This window comes from Anas platyrhynchos, chromosome 7 (assembly GCF_047663525.1).
Source record: "Anas platyrhynchos isolate ZD024472 breed Pekin duck chromosome 7, IASCAAS_PekinDuck_T2T, whole genome shotgun sequence".
Lineage (NCBI taxonomy): Eukaryota > Metazoa > Chordata > Aves > Anseriformes > Anatidae > Anas > Anas platyrhynchos.
The window spans coordinates 7,685,081-7,699,120 of record NC_092593.1 but is presented as its reverse complement, the minus strand read 5'-3'; the positions used below and the strand labels follow the sequence as shown (position 1 = coordinate 7,699,120).

The window sequence follows — 14,040 nt, the reverse complement described above, 5'->3', positions numbered from 1 at the left end:
CTTAGGAGTGCAAATATAACCTGCATTCTCCTGAGTACAGGTCTGTCTATGTACAATTTGCAAATCAGTCTCTCCTAAAACTAACACAGCTAGGCCCAAAATGACACACACTCCCACTGACGTAATATTTCTCGTGTCTACGTTGTTACCTGATACAGGGTTATGAAATCCAATCTATATGACAAGTCATATATTTGCTTCCCTGAGGTTATCTCAAAAAAGTTGTAACTTTTCACCCAGAAGGCATAGTTTTTAGTGTCTCCCAAACATCCATGCAGCAATCAGCTCTAATTGTATCCCCATGGACCTCACCTAGACCTTCACCGGGGTCCACCTAAAAACCTCTTCCAGGGCTTGGGTTGTGCCTGGTCACCTCAGACTGTAAGTAATGACGCTGTAAAATCCAGTGAGTGTTATCTGATGGAGGGGGACAACAGGGATTATTTAATGAGATGCTGAGTCTCAGCTGAGTTTCCAGAATGCAGGTGCTCAACTTAATATCTGCCAGCAGGTTGGTGCTCTCACTGCCTTTGTAAATAACTAGGCCCAAATGACTCTTAATTTTGAAAACGTTTCAAGGAGTGATATGTCTACAGACAAAAAAATGAAAAAAAAAGAAAAAAACAGATGGTGGAGAAGGAGTACAGTGTACTGTCAAAGGAAGGTCCATGTCTAAGTAAGAAAAGGTATTCAAGGTATTCTGCCCACAGATTGATATATACATATGCATGCAGGTCTGAATAATGGCAAAGGGAGTGTGCCAGGACTGGATATATTTGCTTCGGACAGTGACATCAAATGTTTCAAAGGACAGTAACTTACCAGCAATTTTCATCTGTTCACAACACATACTTCTAAGACTCTGAGATCTCATCTTCCAGGGAAACCATCCCGTCATGTCTCAGGCAGGCTGATTCACAAAGGGAAGAATCACTGGAAAAAGCCCACCACTATCCTCATGACAACGCTGTGTGTGTATATTTGTGTGCACTTTGACGGCATTTTTATGTAAGCATTCAGAGCGTAAATACAGCATAGCATTTCCTCTTTTTTTTTTTTTTTTCCCTTGGTCTGCTGGAATGCTTGAAGCTTAAGACACCAAAAAAAAAAAAAAAAAAAAAAGCGAATCGGAGCTGAGCAACAAGAGAATGATGATGCAATGATATTGCAGCAGCAAAAGCAAAACGATCTGCTAAAAATACACCAGAGGGATCTAAATATTTCCATAAACAGATGGAGGTCAGGGCCCAAAAGGAAGAAAAAAATGCAAGTAAAGGAAATTGTATTTGACAACCATAAGGGTCTTATAGTTCTTCTGTGTCTTTTATCCCAAAAGGTTTTTTTTACAGATGCTTACAGTTGGGTAAAAGAGGAGTCTGATCCCACAATGCTTTACTCAAACGAGTAACCCTAATTTATGTTCATAAACTCAAAGGGGCCAATGGAACTACCATGTGAGCAATAGCTTGCATGAGCTCTTTTAGAGAAGGCATCTGGCAGTGCTTTATAGTGAGGGCTGCAGAGCAGTTTCCATGCTAAACCTCTCTTTTATTCATTCTCATAATTATTTTTTTTTTCTGTTTTAGAGCATTTACATTTTCAGCTGAAGTTTTCCAAACGTAGTCCATGCCTGAATGTGAATTTTATTGCAGTGCATGAGGAAGAACAGTTTTCAGCCTGGCTGGAAAAATGTGTTTTCTCTTAAAGAAAAAAGTCTGAGCCTCTTCCTGCGCCATCCTCCCCCTTTTATCTAAACAAATAAGAAAGGGCTAAATATTCATTTGTGGAATTGTCCTATGGGAGCCAGGGATGTTGAAATTTGATGAGCTTTCAGCATCAAAAACATCCCAGAAATGTATTAGAAGGTAAATTTGTAGGTACCTGAAATCCAGAATATGTTCTGCGGGGGTGAAAGGGTACCAGAGAGCTGCATGGCACATGCTCCTTTGAAGCCAGAGGCCTGTGCTCAAGCCTTGCTTTGATCTTTCTTGCCCAAGCTCACCCAACTGTGAGTGGGAACCTGTCCTTCTGAACGGGAAACCAAAACCAGGTGTCATACCAGCTGTAGCATTTCCCTGTGGCCTTGATGGACCACCACGACTCAGGACAGGATCAGGATTAGGAAGTAGGATTAGGAAGTGGCAGCATAAACTGCTCTCCTGGCTGGAAGCTGCTGTCTCCCTGTATGAGCCCAACACAAAGTCTGAGAGGTGCCCACCTAGGAAATGTTGGTTCTTCAGTTGCTGCAGCTCATCTTCCTGGTGAGGATGACACTTTGTGAATCTGCAGCAAGAGTCATTCTCAGCAGAGGCAAACAGAAGGAAGTTGAAAGCATCTGCAGAACAAAAAACTTCATCTGTACAAATGTTTTCTTCTGGACAAAACAAAATAGATCACATTCATAAAGTAAATTTTTGTTTGTTTGTTTTAGTTGTTCAATTTTCATCTCTCAGCCATGTCTGATGATCATCTTAGTTACAAGGGCTAAAAAGCAATTTCAAAATAAATAAAAACTAAGCACACTAAAATGATATATTTTGAGAATAGTTGGCTTTAGATTTCTGAATTTCACACTTTCTAAACAAGAATCTGTCCAAACCTAGACATTTCTAGGAAAATGTAGTTCTTTTAAATAAAGTTTTTCAACAGGAAAATATCTTGGAAAAAATTTGTCCTGATCTCTTTTTTAGACAAACATTAGTGACCATTCCATACAGCACTAAAAAGGCCAGGTTATCCCATCCAGCCATTCATATGTACGCCTCCAGATAGTTTAGCGAATATGGTTTTACTCAGATTAATCCTTGCTTTGTACATTGCCCAATTCTTCCTTGGCACATTGCATGAGTGTCGTAAGCTATAGGAGTCAGACCAGAAGGTCTCCCAGGTCCCTTCCAATCTAGCTTTGTGATTCAAACCACAGCATACCATACAAAATGCAGTAAACCCATCCAACTCCCTGTGTCCTGCTGAGGACAGTGCTCTAATTAACTATGTTCACAATGACAAGAACTATGCACCTGTAATTATACACCCTAAAAAGAAGCTGAGATTACCAGATATGAGGCTTGAGGGGCTGATTACAAGACATTCATGTTAAAAGGACCTCAAGCACAGTTTTAAAGTTATGAATAATCAGTGCCATGCTCCATGAAGATACCAGAGGAACTGCAATTTCATCCCTTAAAATGTTGTCTAAAGCCAAACTGAACACATTTCTGTTTGTCTGCTGGGGAAATAACAGATAGGAATGCTTTGGTTTCTTGAGTCTCTCTCTCTCTCTTTTTATTTATTTATTTATTATTTTTATTTTTATTTTTGAGTGTGGTTTTGCTGAAATGCAAACTGTTTGCAACCTATAAATATGCCTAAGGTTCTGTTCTAAGGTGGAAGTTTTCTTCCATAGCTCTCCACGGTGACAGGAGGAGTGGTCAGACCTCCTGTGTTACCAAAATGAAATCTTCCTGAGCCTCTTTTCTTGATGTTTTCACTGCTGTGAAGCTGAAGATAACTTTTTCTGTGCCCACTCTACACTCTGGGTGCCTCATCCCCACTGGCTGATACACTCCAGGCTGTTGCTGTAACTTTAGTAGGAAGAAAGCTATATGAAAACACAGCAAAAAACGTCGGTGATACCCTAAAGCTTTGTGCTGGGAAAGCCCCAGTTTGCTGCAGATGGCTCCTCTCCCTTCACTATGTACTGAGGTAAACTCCCAGCCTGGGCTTGGCTCACTCTGCCTTGTGAAGAGTCATTGCTGATGTTGATTTATTTAGCGGTTGAGTGGTAGGTTTTGGAAGAGGCAGGAGGAAGCTCTCCCTTCCTGTTCACACACAGCTGTTCTCCTCTGAGACCCATCTGGATTCACTGGAGGACCACTGGCCTCTTTGCCAGAGCTCTATCACAGGCAGTGTTTACAGCTGTCCTGCACGGACAACCAGTGTGTGGTCTGAAGCTATGGATGAAGAAGCGAGACAAGTGCATTCCATGCAATTTATTCTCTCCACATCTCCCAGAGCTCCGCGAACTCCCTGATATCAGCTGTCACAAACCCTCAGACCTGGATGAGGCAGGACAACACAAGACTGGTTGTGCGGTGCTACCGGTACTCCTCGCAGGATTGTACACAAGATGTATCCGTCGGGAAGGACTGCAAGCCAGGCTTTGCCTTCAGAAGCAGCCAGCTCCCATGGTATTTGGAGCCTTAAAAAAAAAATAAAAAAAAGATCTGAGGCAGAGAGGAAGCCGAGTGCATACACGAGTTCTCTGTCTCTGTGGCTGGAGAGGTATGGTAAGGGTTACAGGAGCTTCTGGCATCTGCCTTTTTTAAGAAACCTGCCAAGAGAAAAGGGCTCTGCAAAGTTCATGTCTTTAAAATGTAAGAACAAAATAAAAGTATCTGCAAAGCTTCTGATCTGTGCAGATGAGGAAGGACTGGCAGCAAGGAATTCACCTGAGGTAATGCCATGGAGGAATTCTGCCCTCACTCATCCTGGTGCAAAACAACGATACCACCTCTTGGCCCACCCTAGAGGCTACAAATGGGCCTGATTTCAAACACTTTGCACACAGGACTATCAAAACCCTGCTGCTCACAGTGGTTAGGAAACACTATCCAGATTCAATGGGTGGATACTTTCAAGCTGCCACTACCATACTATTAGTAGTGGCTGTAACACATAGGTAGATTCAAAGCCTTTTAAAAAGCATCAAAACCTAAAAACTCTTCGGGTTTCTGAAGCCAGGCTTCCAGTACAGGTGGTGGCTTGTCTCTGGTAACTTGTGTGGCAAACCATGTCATGTAATGCCTGCTCTCCTTCTCAGCAAAGTGGGTAGGCATGCTATTGTAAGCTAAGTCACCAAACTGCTCACATTTCTTTGGGACATTCTGCCTATAGCTGCCTATAGCTGCACACATTAAAAGGCCCCTGTTGTCCTGATTCAGTTTTTATTTTCTCTCCATTTGTTTATTTATTTATTTTGACCAAAGGGAGACTTGTATGATGAAGCCAGAAGAGCTGGTGAAAAGATTGATTTCCTGGATTGTTTTAACATCAGGACCTGGGACAACTGCAAAAGTTCATCACTGCTCTCCAAGTCCTTCACAGAACTTTATCTTGCTTTACTTGTAATTTATTTTCAGTAAAGGACTGCAAGGAGAAGGTGAAGGCAGATTTCAGTATAAACTGGGATGTTTGAGGAGTTGAGCTCAGACCTCAGTGGCATGGAGTTGCAGTAGAGAAACTTGCACAGCTATATCTGAGTTCTCTTCTCTTCTCTTCTCTTCTCTTCTCTTCTCTTCTCTTCTCTTCTCTTCTCTTCTCTTCTCTTCTCTTCTCTTCTCTTCTCTTCTCTTCTCTTCTCTTCTCTTCTCTTCTCTTCTCTTCTCTTCTCTTCTCTTCTCTTCTCTTCTCTTCTCTTCTCTTCTCTTCTCTTCTCTTCTCTTCTCTTCTCTTCTCTTCTCTTCTCTTCTCTTCTCTTCTCTTCTCTTCTCTTCTCTTCTCTTCTCTTCTCTTCTCTTCTCTTCTCTTCTCTTCTCTTCTCTTCTCTTCTCTTCTCTTCTCTTCTCTTCTCTTCTCTTCTCTTCTCTTCTCTTCTCTTCTCTTCTCTTCTCTTCTCTTCTCTTCTCTTCTCTTCTCTTCTCTTCTCTTCTCTTCTCTTCTCTTCTCTTCTCTTCTCTTCCCTTCTCTTTTCCTTCCTTCCTTCCTTCCTTCCTTCCTTCCTTCCTTCCTTCCTTCCTTCCTTCCTTCCTTCCTTCCTTCCTTCCTTCCTTCCTTCCTTCCTTCCTTCCTTCCTTCCTTCCTTCCTTCCTTCCTTCTCAGTGAAATCCATACTTTGACGAATACACCTGAAGCACACTGATAACATGAGCTTATGGGAGCCTGCATGATGGATTTCAATGAATAGTCCTTCCATCAAGCCAGAATTCATAAGAAGTTCACTTCTGTCTGTCAGGGGACTGTCTGTGGCAGGTTCATCCATCTCCAGTTTAAACCACTCTGTTTCACGCAATTGTGGTCCAGTTCTGCTCCGAGTTACACCCATTGACTTGAGCAGATCCACATGAATGTTAACAACAAAAAGTAAACAAAACAGAATTTAACTCTATTGATTTTCCTAATACACTCATCAATGTATGTTACAAATGTGAAATCCCAGAAGCGTTAATTCTGGAAATATCTGTCCACAATAGTCAACATAATTCACCAAATGGAAAGATGGAGATTCTCCAGGATTAATAACATGGAAAAGTATGTTATTTGTTGTGATAAATATTTGGAAGGCAACTTTATTGTCAGGAGTATAAAGACCCACCCGTTACTTGGAAAATCAGTACAAAGCAACAGAATATCTCACTTTAAGAAAAACATCAAGGAGAAAAGAGGAAGTTATCCAAGAACTGGGGAAACTTGACCAGGGTCTGCAGGGATTTTAAATTTCAAGACTGTTTGTTGTTTAAACTGAGTCACACCGATGCAACAGAGAATTTGTCCTTGGCAGCAGAACTGTTAGAACGGAGAGTTAATGCTCCCTTGTGTCAACCCACTGAATCCGGGTCATCATGTCTTAATTAAATTGTACATGCTATGAAATACCATTGAACGTCAATCCGGTTCCTTAGTGTATAGAATATTATTTTTATTTATAGGGTTTGGCAGTCACTTCTGGAAAATAAAAAAAGCTATTGAAATATAAAGGTTGCCCATTAACAAGAGAAAACCGCTGTCATGCCCATTTGGGTGAGACTTCTGCCTATGGGCCATCTTTTCACACATTAAAGATCTTCACTGCCTTGGCCATGTGCAATTCAGTCTTACTGGGATGATGATGCATGCATAGATAAGGTAGGATTTTTGTTTATAATAACTTCACCATGATGCACCCCATCATGCAGCATGAAGTAGGAAACTATTTTCAGATTTTCTTCTATTGAAATCTCTCATAGCTTTGGGGTGCCAATCAATTGCCTGAAAGTTCAGGTACCTGAGACAAATGAAGGAAAATGCTCTTCCCTCCTCTCTCAGGCTGCATCTAAAAGAACCCACGCTGTGCATATCTGGGTGACTTGAGCAAAATTTTAGCAAAGCTTAAACATTCGGTGCCCTCAAAATCATTCTCTGAAATTTGTTTCACAGAGGACGGACAAAGCAGCAACTGCATTAACTCTGCCTATATAAAAACATTACATATATCTAAAGAATAACTATTCTAGTGATGCAGCCAAGAATAACAGCAAAGCAAGTCAGATTGGTAAAGATGGGATAGATAGAGAAGATGCCAAACTAAACACGGTTTGGTTATGGCTACACACTGTCCTCTGCCTTCAGCTTTCTCTTGCAGAGAATTTCCTAGAAGAAGGCCAGAATAAATGGTACTGTCTAGCTTGGTAGTTCACTGGATTTAACTCTTTCCTGGATTGTGGGGTTGTGTTCCTCAGTTGGCTTTAAAACGTATGCATACATGTGTCAGCTAAATTCTGCTGATGTTTTTGAACAAGATGTCAATGTTTTTATTTTTCCTTCGTGGAAAAAATAAAAAAGTAATTAATAGAAAGTCTCTTTCACTTGCCCTGTTGATATTATGCACTCGGGATGTTTAAAACCAGGATGAATTCCAACCTAGAAATGATTCTGTGTGATTCTGTGAATAAAACCTGCAGAATACTGAAGTTGCTACAGTGACCACAGAGTCTTTCTCTGGATCCCCATCACAGTAACCCGAGATGGAGGTAACAACACAGAAAGTGTCATGTACCGATGTCCTTAGCCTGCTTTTATTTATTTATTTATTATTTGTTATTTTTAAATTTATTTTTATTGTTAATTTAATTATTCTATTTATTTGAACACACTAGTGAGAACATATATATATATTACCAGGTAGTTTTATTTGAACTGGTTTGAATACATTTCTGGGCCAGTGCTAAAGCAACCAGTCCCCAGGACAAGGTAAAGGGAATCATGTTGTGCACTGTGCCTTGTCTGAAATGGCCACAGATGCAACTCCTTGCAGGGTGCCTGTGAAGGTGGGGTACCTAGGCCACAGTAAAGCCCTTCTGCGACTCCTGCAACATTTCTGCATTCACAGTAGCCTATGAATATCGACGTAAAACTCTGGATTGCCATAAGAATAAGCTTAAACTTCTGCTGGACAAGAAGGTATCTCCATCAGTCAGTTAATAAATGACACATAGTCTGCCTTCCTTCTGTCCCTGGCCAATCAAATTAAACACATAAAACCAAACTCTGCTCTGTCTCTTAAAGAGTACTTTTCCCAACAGTCTGAACTGGAATAATGAGAACAGTGGAAGGGCAGGCTCAGGAATGATTCATTAACTGCAAAACAGGGGAAAATTCATACCAAATGTTCCTTGTAACTGCCCTGCTGCTTCCAACAGCCTTTCTTGTGTCCTATAACTGAGGGGTCAAACCTGATGTTAAACTTTCACATAAGCTCTGTACACATAAGCATGGGGACCGTGTGCCTGCAAGATGCTTCCCACAAGCACATAAAGCCTGCTGTGCGTTGCTTAAGTAGTCAGCTCCTTTAGTTGCCGGGTCTCTTTGGGAACCTAAGTATGGGCATGCATATTCAGCCAAATATCCATGCAGACAAGTAACAAGTACATGCTGAGGGAAGAGTGTAAGACCATGGAAAATGCACAGTGACCCATCCTAAAGGCAAGTTTCAGTAATTTCCAGCTTAGGGAAAATACCACAAATTCATACCTGGGAAATTCTATGCTAGATGGTGGATTTAGCTTGCAAAGTTGAAGAGCATTGAAGACTTTGAAATGCTTTACTCTCAAGGTCTTTAAAATTGCGGCCAAGAGAACTTTATCTCAAGACGTAAGCTAGGCAATGTAGCAGCTGTAATTTCTGAGCTGAAAAGAAACATAAAAGAATCAGAATCCCTGAAATCTGTGCCTGCTTTCTGATAGTCTGTAGAGAAAAGTTGAGGTAGGACATCTTCAGGAGGCGACCACCATTAGAAGTAGAGCAGATCTCATTTTTATGCCCATCCTCGGAGGAGGGTGGTGGTGGGAGATATCTCCAGGTCATTTGCAACCTCTGAAGCCCCAGTCCTTCTGAGCACAGCAGTGCTAGGACGACTGACACGTCTTCAGAGCTAGAGCTGCTAATAGAGACCTTATGCAACACTGTAGCTGTTTTATGCAAAAATCCATAAAATTATTAAAAGCTTCTGCAGAATCAAAGAAAACTTAAGATGAGAAAGGCCAACAGTTTCTTGGATCAAGCAATATTGTCAGCTCCAATCTTGTTGCCAGGCTTGCCTGTTTCTCTGCTCTCTCTATTAATTTGTTCAGGCTATTTTGAAATGAGTCAGTGATGGTGCTTCCCTCAAGCCTGCTCTGTGGCTTCATAGCTCTTGCTGTGAGGAACATCATCCTCATGTTTGGCCTGCCTTTTATTTGATGATTAACCCAAACCTACGCCCCTCCATTTTTCTGTCTCGTGCTGAACTCATCAAAAATCCCACCCTGTCTCTTTTCTAATGTCTCCAAGTAGCTCATGTTGTTATTACTTTTTCCCATCACTTAGAACATTTCTACACAGAGAAATCAGAACATCTTTCCTTCCTCCTGGTCATTGCTGAACTAGAGCTTAGGGTAAGAAGCCAAGCTAGGAGGCAGGATATGGCTTAGTTTGAAAGCAATACTGTGTTAATGCATATATACAGCTTTCAGAACTGTAACAGGGCTGTTACAGTGACATCTAAGGTTTCCCTTGACATTCCTGTTCTTTCCACCCTGTAATTTTATATAGGGAGCCAGTAAAATAAACGAAGAGCAGACACAGCAAATCTGCCTGGAAGTACGGTGATCCTAGGACTGAGGATCTGGACTATGGTGATTTGCTTAAAAACTGCTCTTCAACTTTTCTGTACTCATGAATTCTCCTCCTGATTTCATATCTGTTGAAGGTACTTCTACATTTTTTAAAAAAAATTTTATTTGTAGACTTAGAAGTAGTCCACAAGTTGGAAATGTAGCCCACAGAGGTAAATCATCACTTAGCCACTGCCTGTTTCTTTCTTGTTCTCCTCTTTTTGTGCTGAAGGCTTCACAGAGTGTTAAGCTGGCAATTAAAAACAGAGCAGCAGTTTTATTAGCCCTGCATGCCATCTTGTTCTCCCAATGTTATTTGCTTATGCTAATTGGTCAGGTATTAAAGAACAAACCCAGAAATTAATTAGTGGTCTGACAGGAATTATAAAGAAATAAAGGCCTTCCATGGGTGTCAGATTTGAGTCACTCACAGAAGCTTACAGAGTGAAAAAATGAAGAAGGATGAATCACGGTCGAAAGAAGCATTTTTGGCCATGGAGTGTGGCATCCAGATGTGTGAGGACTGACTACACTTTTAGTTCAGGGCACAGTGAGTCCTTGAACAGGCATTTCTGCTCTATAAGGGCTCATCACGAGACTTGGCAAGAGTGGTAAGACATGGAAAGACTGTGTTCATGGAAATAGGCTTGATATGGTGAGCTCAGGTATTGAGGCAGTCATCCTGGGAAAAGACAAACCACCTTACCCTTGAAGCAGAATACGTGTCAAGGACAACAAGAGCTGCAATATGGCTTCATATCTCAGCTGTTCCTGGATGAAATTGGGCATGTCCTTTTGTACCCACTGATCTTTTTCCCTCTTGTAAAAAAAAAAAATAAAAAATATAGGGAGATCTCATTCTCTGCACACTTTAGAATAAGGTAATTTTATTTCCCTAGTGTGAAGAATAGAAATTGCAATTGTTAAGGAAACAGTTAGATCATTCCCAGTTGGCAGCAAACATCCTCCAGAGTTGTCACTCCTCTTTCTAACACAGACTATACCTTTTTGAAGGTCTAAGTCACCAATGGGGCCACACAATTTAACAGCGGGGGGCAAAAGCAAAAATCTCCCTTTGGGAACACTGAAAAGGGTTTGTCCCATGGATGGGGCTTTGTTTTCTGTTCTTTCCAGTCTTGTATTGTGCTTTAATTGATCCCTAGTGAAATACTGGATGAAAACTTTTCCTGTCCTGTCACCTTATTCCACCACTTTCTTTCACCTGTGGGCTAGGTCTGCTGGTTTTAATTCTCTGCTTGCAGGTGAGTTGGGATCACTGCATGATCTAAAGAGGAAGCTGTCCTCTCTGGATCTGTTTTTCCCTTATGGACCAGTTAACCCTTTTAGTTCCCACAGGAGGCTTAAGGTTTACACTTAAGGTTTACACCTGTAGATTCATGGGAATACTGGACAAGGTCATCGGAGGTAATTGAACTTCTTGTAGAAAAAAAAAAAACACTCCATGAAGGTATTTAAATACAAAGCTGTCATATTTGGTCCATGGGATCCAGAGCTTCCATGGGATCAACTGGGATCTCCACTGGCTGGAGCTTACAATGCTAGAGAGGGAAGCACAGATGATACTTCTGTTCTAATGTCCTTCCATAGACATCTGCTTTTGGATATTATCTATGACATTTCTACACTGAGCAGTGGCACATCATGGTAAAGATAAAAGAATCCAGATTCAGAAATAGGTGCAGAATCTTGGATGGACGTACACTGAAAAACAGGACTTGGTATTTTGGGAGTGACTGTGTTAGTAAGGCAGGTTTGGATAAAGCCAATATTTCTGCAGGGCCTTATGCCATGTGGATGTCACATCTGAGGTTCCTAGTTGAGGTATCCCTGTCCTTCGTTTGTTTCATTGAAGTTGTCTTTTGGGAGAACCAATTGCTTTTGAAGTCTATGACAGTTTTATTGCTTATTGTTCACTGTCTTTGATGATCATTTGGGAAAAGAACTTCCACTCCATAATTATTGGCCCACTGAAGGATTGTTAGGATCCATTTTCCTACAAAAAACATGGGAAGTTTTACTGAGGAAAGGCAGACAAGTGCAAACTTGCATCGAAAATGCAAGCATCCACTTAGGTATGCAAAACCCTTACAGTCACCAGCCAACACTCACAGCTCAATACATGAACAGCTCAGAGGTTATTTTAGGTGATTCAAAATGGTCCTTCTTGGCTCTGTAGTCCATGACTCCACTATAGAAAGATTTCACACTGAAAAAAAAAGCCCTCTGGTAACCAATTCAGGCAGATAATGAGTCACCCCAGAGATAACAACCAATGATGCCCAGGAGAAAACAGGATTTCAAGTAGAGGCTTCTGATGGCTACAGACAGCAGGAGCCAAAGCTGAATGATGAGATATTACGCAGTATATATGCATGCATGTCTCTGAAATGAACAAGTTGTTTCAAACGTTAGGACTTTACATTTTTTGGCTGCTCTAGCCCAGAGTCTGCAAAACCTCTGCTGAGCATTTGAGCATGCTGCTGCTGCTCTAAAGCAAAGCGATGAGGAGAACCAGAGGAATCTGGCATATACATTGCCGGCCAGAGCACAGTGCAGACATCACTGGATACGTAACCCAGCAATGACCCGCCAAACAGCTGAGAAGAGTAACAGATCTGATACTCACCCAGGGAAAGGTTGCTAGCCCCATCTGTTGCTACTGTTGCTGCTACTGCTATTTTTCAACATCCCTTCTCGCCAGGGTGTTCTCCAGCCAAACACCACGTCCTAGAGAACAGCATGGCATCTGCAGAGCTGCCAAAGAGACAGCAGTGAGCACATCATGGAAAAGTTTGAGGGGGCCCTTCCTCCTGCTTCTGCTGCACATGCTGTCTGGGGAGACAGATCAGTCGAGGAGGCGAAAAGCAACCAAAAATTTGACCAACCTCAGAAACAAAACAATCTCCCACCCAGCAGAGAAGCCAGAGAGAGGAGGTCTCAGATGTTTGAGGCTGTGCCTGAGGATGGCATGAGTCAAGCGAGCATTGCGGTGTCGGGGGCAGAGGTGGAGCCAAAGCTGCCCCTTTCTGGCAGCGACAACCCCCTTGCGTTCACGGCCGTCCTTGCCTGTGCTGACAGCTCCTACAGAGATCACCTCTGGTGCAGCGTGGAGTTCCCATTACTGTCCTTGGGAGCTGAAGGAATGAACCCAAATAAAAGGTCTCGTCTCAGTAAAAGACTTCAGAGGATGTGGGCCAGAGAGCACTCAGAGAAGCGGTGCTTTTCTGAGGCGGGCAGCTGTTGCAACAGATGAAATCCATGCTCACATGGGTGAGAGTGTTGCTATGACTTCAGCACTAAGAAAGTCTGCAGACTTTTTATTTCCTGTTTTAACATTGACATGGCTATTAACAGGAAAATTGACATGAAGTTAAGGCAGACATGAAACAAAGCCTGAAATGAACATGTAAGGTTTTTATTTTTTTCATTTTACCAAGACAGGACTCCAAGGAGTCTGCTTTCTTGGTCAGCTCCTGAAGAAGACTCCTTCCCTTTTATTCACATTAAGTTTGTTAGCAGAATGAGACTGAATTAGGTCTGAAGAAGGACTTCAGGACTTATCCTTCAATGCAGGCAAACCCAGCTCAATCCAAGAGAAGCATGTAGTTTATTTGTGGGAGAGAGCCTTGGGCACTCTGCACGATCCATTTGAGATGGAAGCAAGAGCCTCATCAGAACAGGGAGAACTGAAAGAATTACCAGTGCTGGAATTTAGTTGTGGCACCAATTTTCTTCCCACTGTGAAAAGCAGGAGAGGAGGCATGTGATGAGCATTTTGAGGGTCTTCCCCCCCCCCCCCCAAAAAAAAAAAAAGACAAAATAGCTCCCCTGTCAATGCTGTGCCAAAAACCAAAAACTACAACAAAAAAATAAATCTCCCTGAAGAAGACAATCTACAGAATCATAGGTACTTTTTTTGACAGCCCTGTATTCAGGCATTAAATAGGCCTGACATCGTTAGTATATAAGAGCTGATGTTTTTGCAGCTTGTAGTGGCATGGCTGGGAGCCATATATAGAATTATATAGACAGGATTAAATGTTTCCAAGGGAAAACATGCACAATGAGAATATGCTCTGTTCTTCCCTAAAGCAACAGGCAGTGTTGCCAAGCTATGCTCAGTCAAGCTGCTGTACGTACCAGGAAATAGGCTTCCTTCCAATGTAAAGCT

At 41.9% G+C, this 14,040-nt stretch overlaps 1 long non-coding RNA gene across 1 annotated transcript; it reads right to left on the bottom strand.

Moving 5' to 3' along the window:
- Positions 1 to 3,935: 3,935 nt before the first annotated feature.
- Positions 3,936 to 13,168, bottom strand: LOC106020435 (uncharacterized). The gene is made up of 3 exons (XR_001195938.5): positions 12,755 to 13,168; positions 12,496 to 12,623; positions 3,936 to 4,201 (listed from the first exon to the last, which is right to left on the bottom strand). It is a non-coding gene; the product is annotated as an uncharacterized lncRNA (long non-coding RNA).
- Between the last annotated feature and the right edge of the window lie 872 nt (positions 13,169 to 14,040).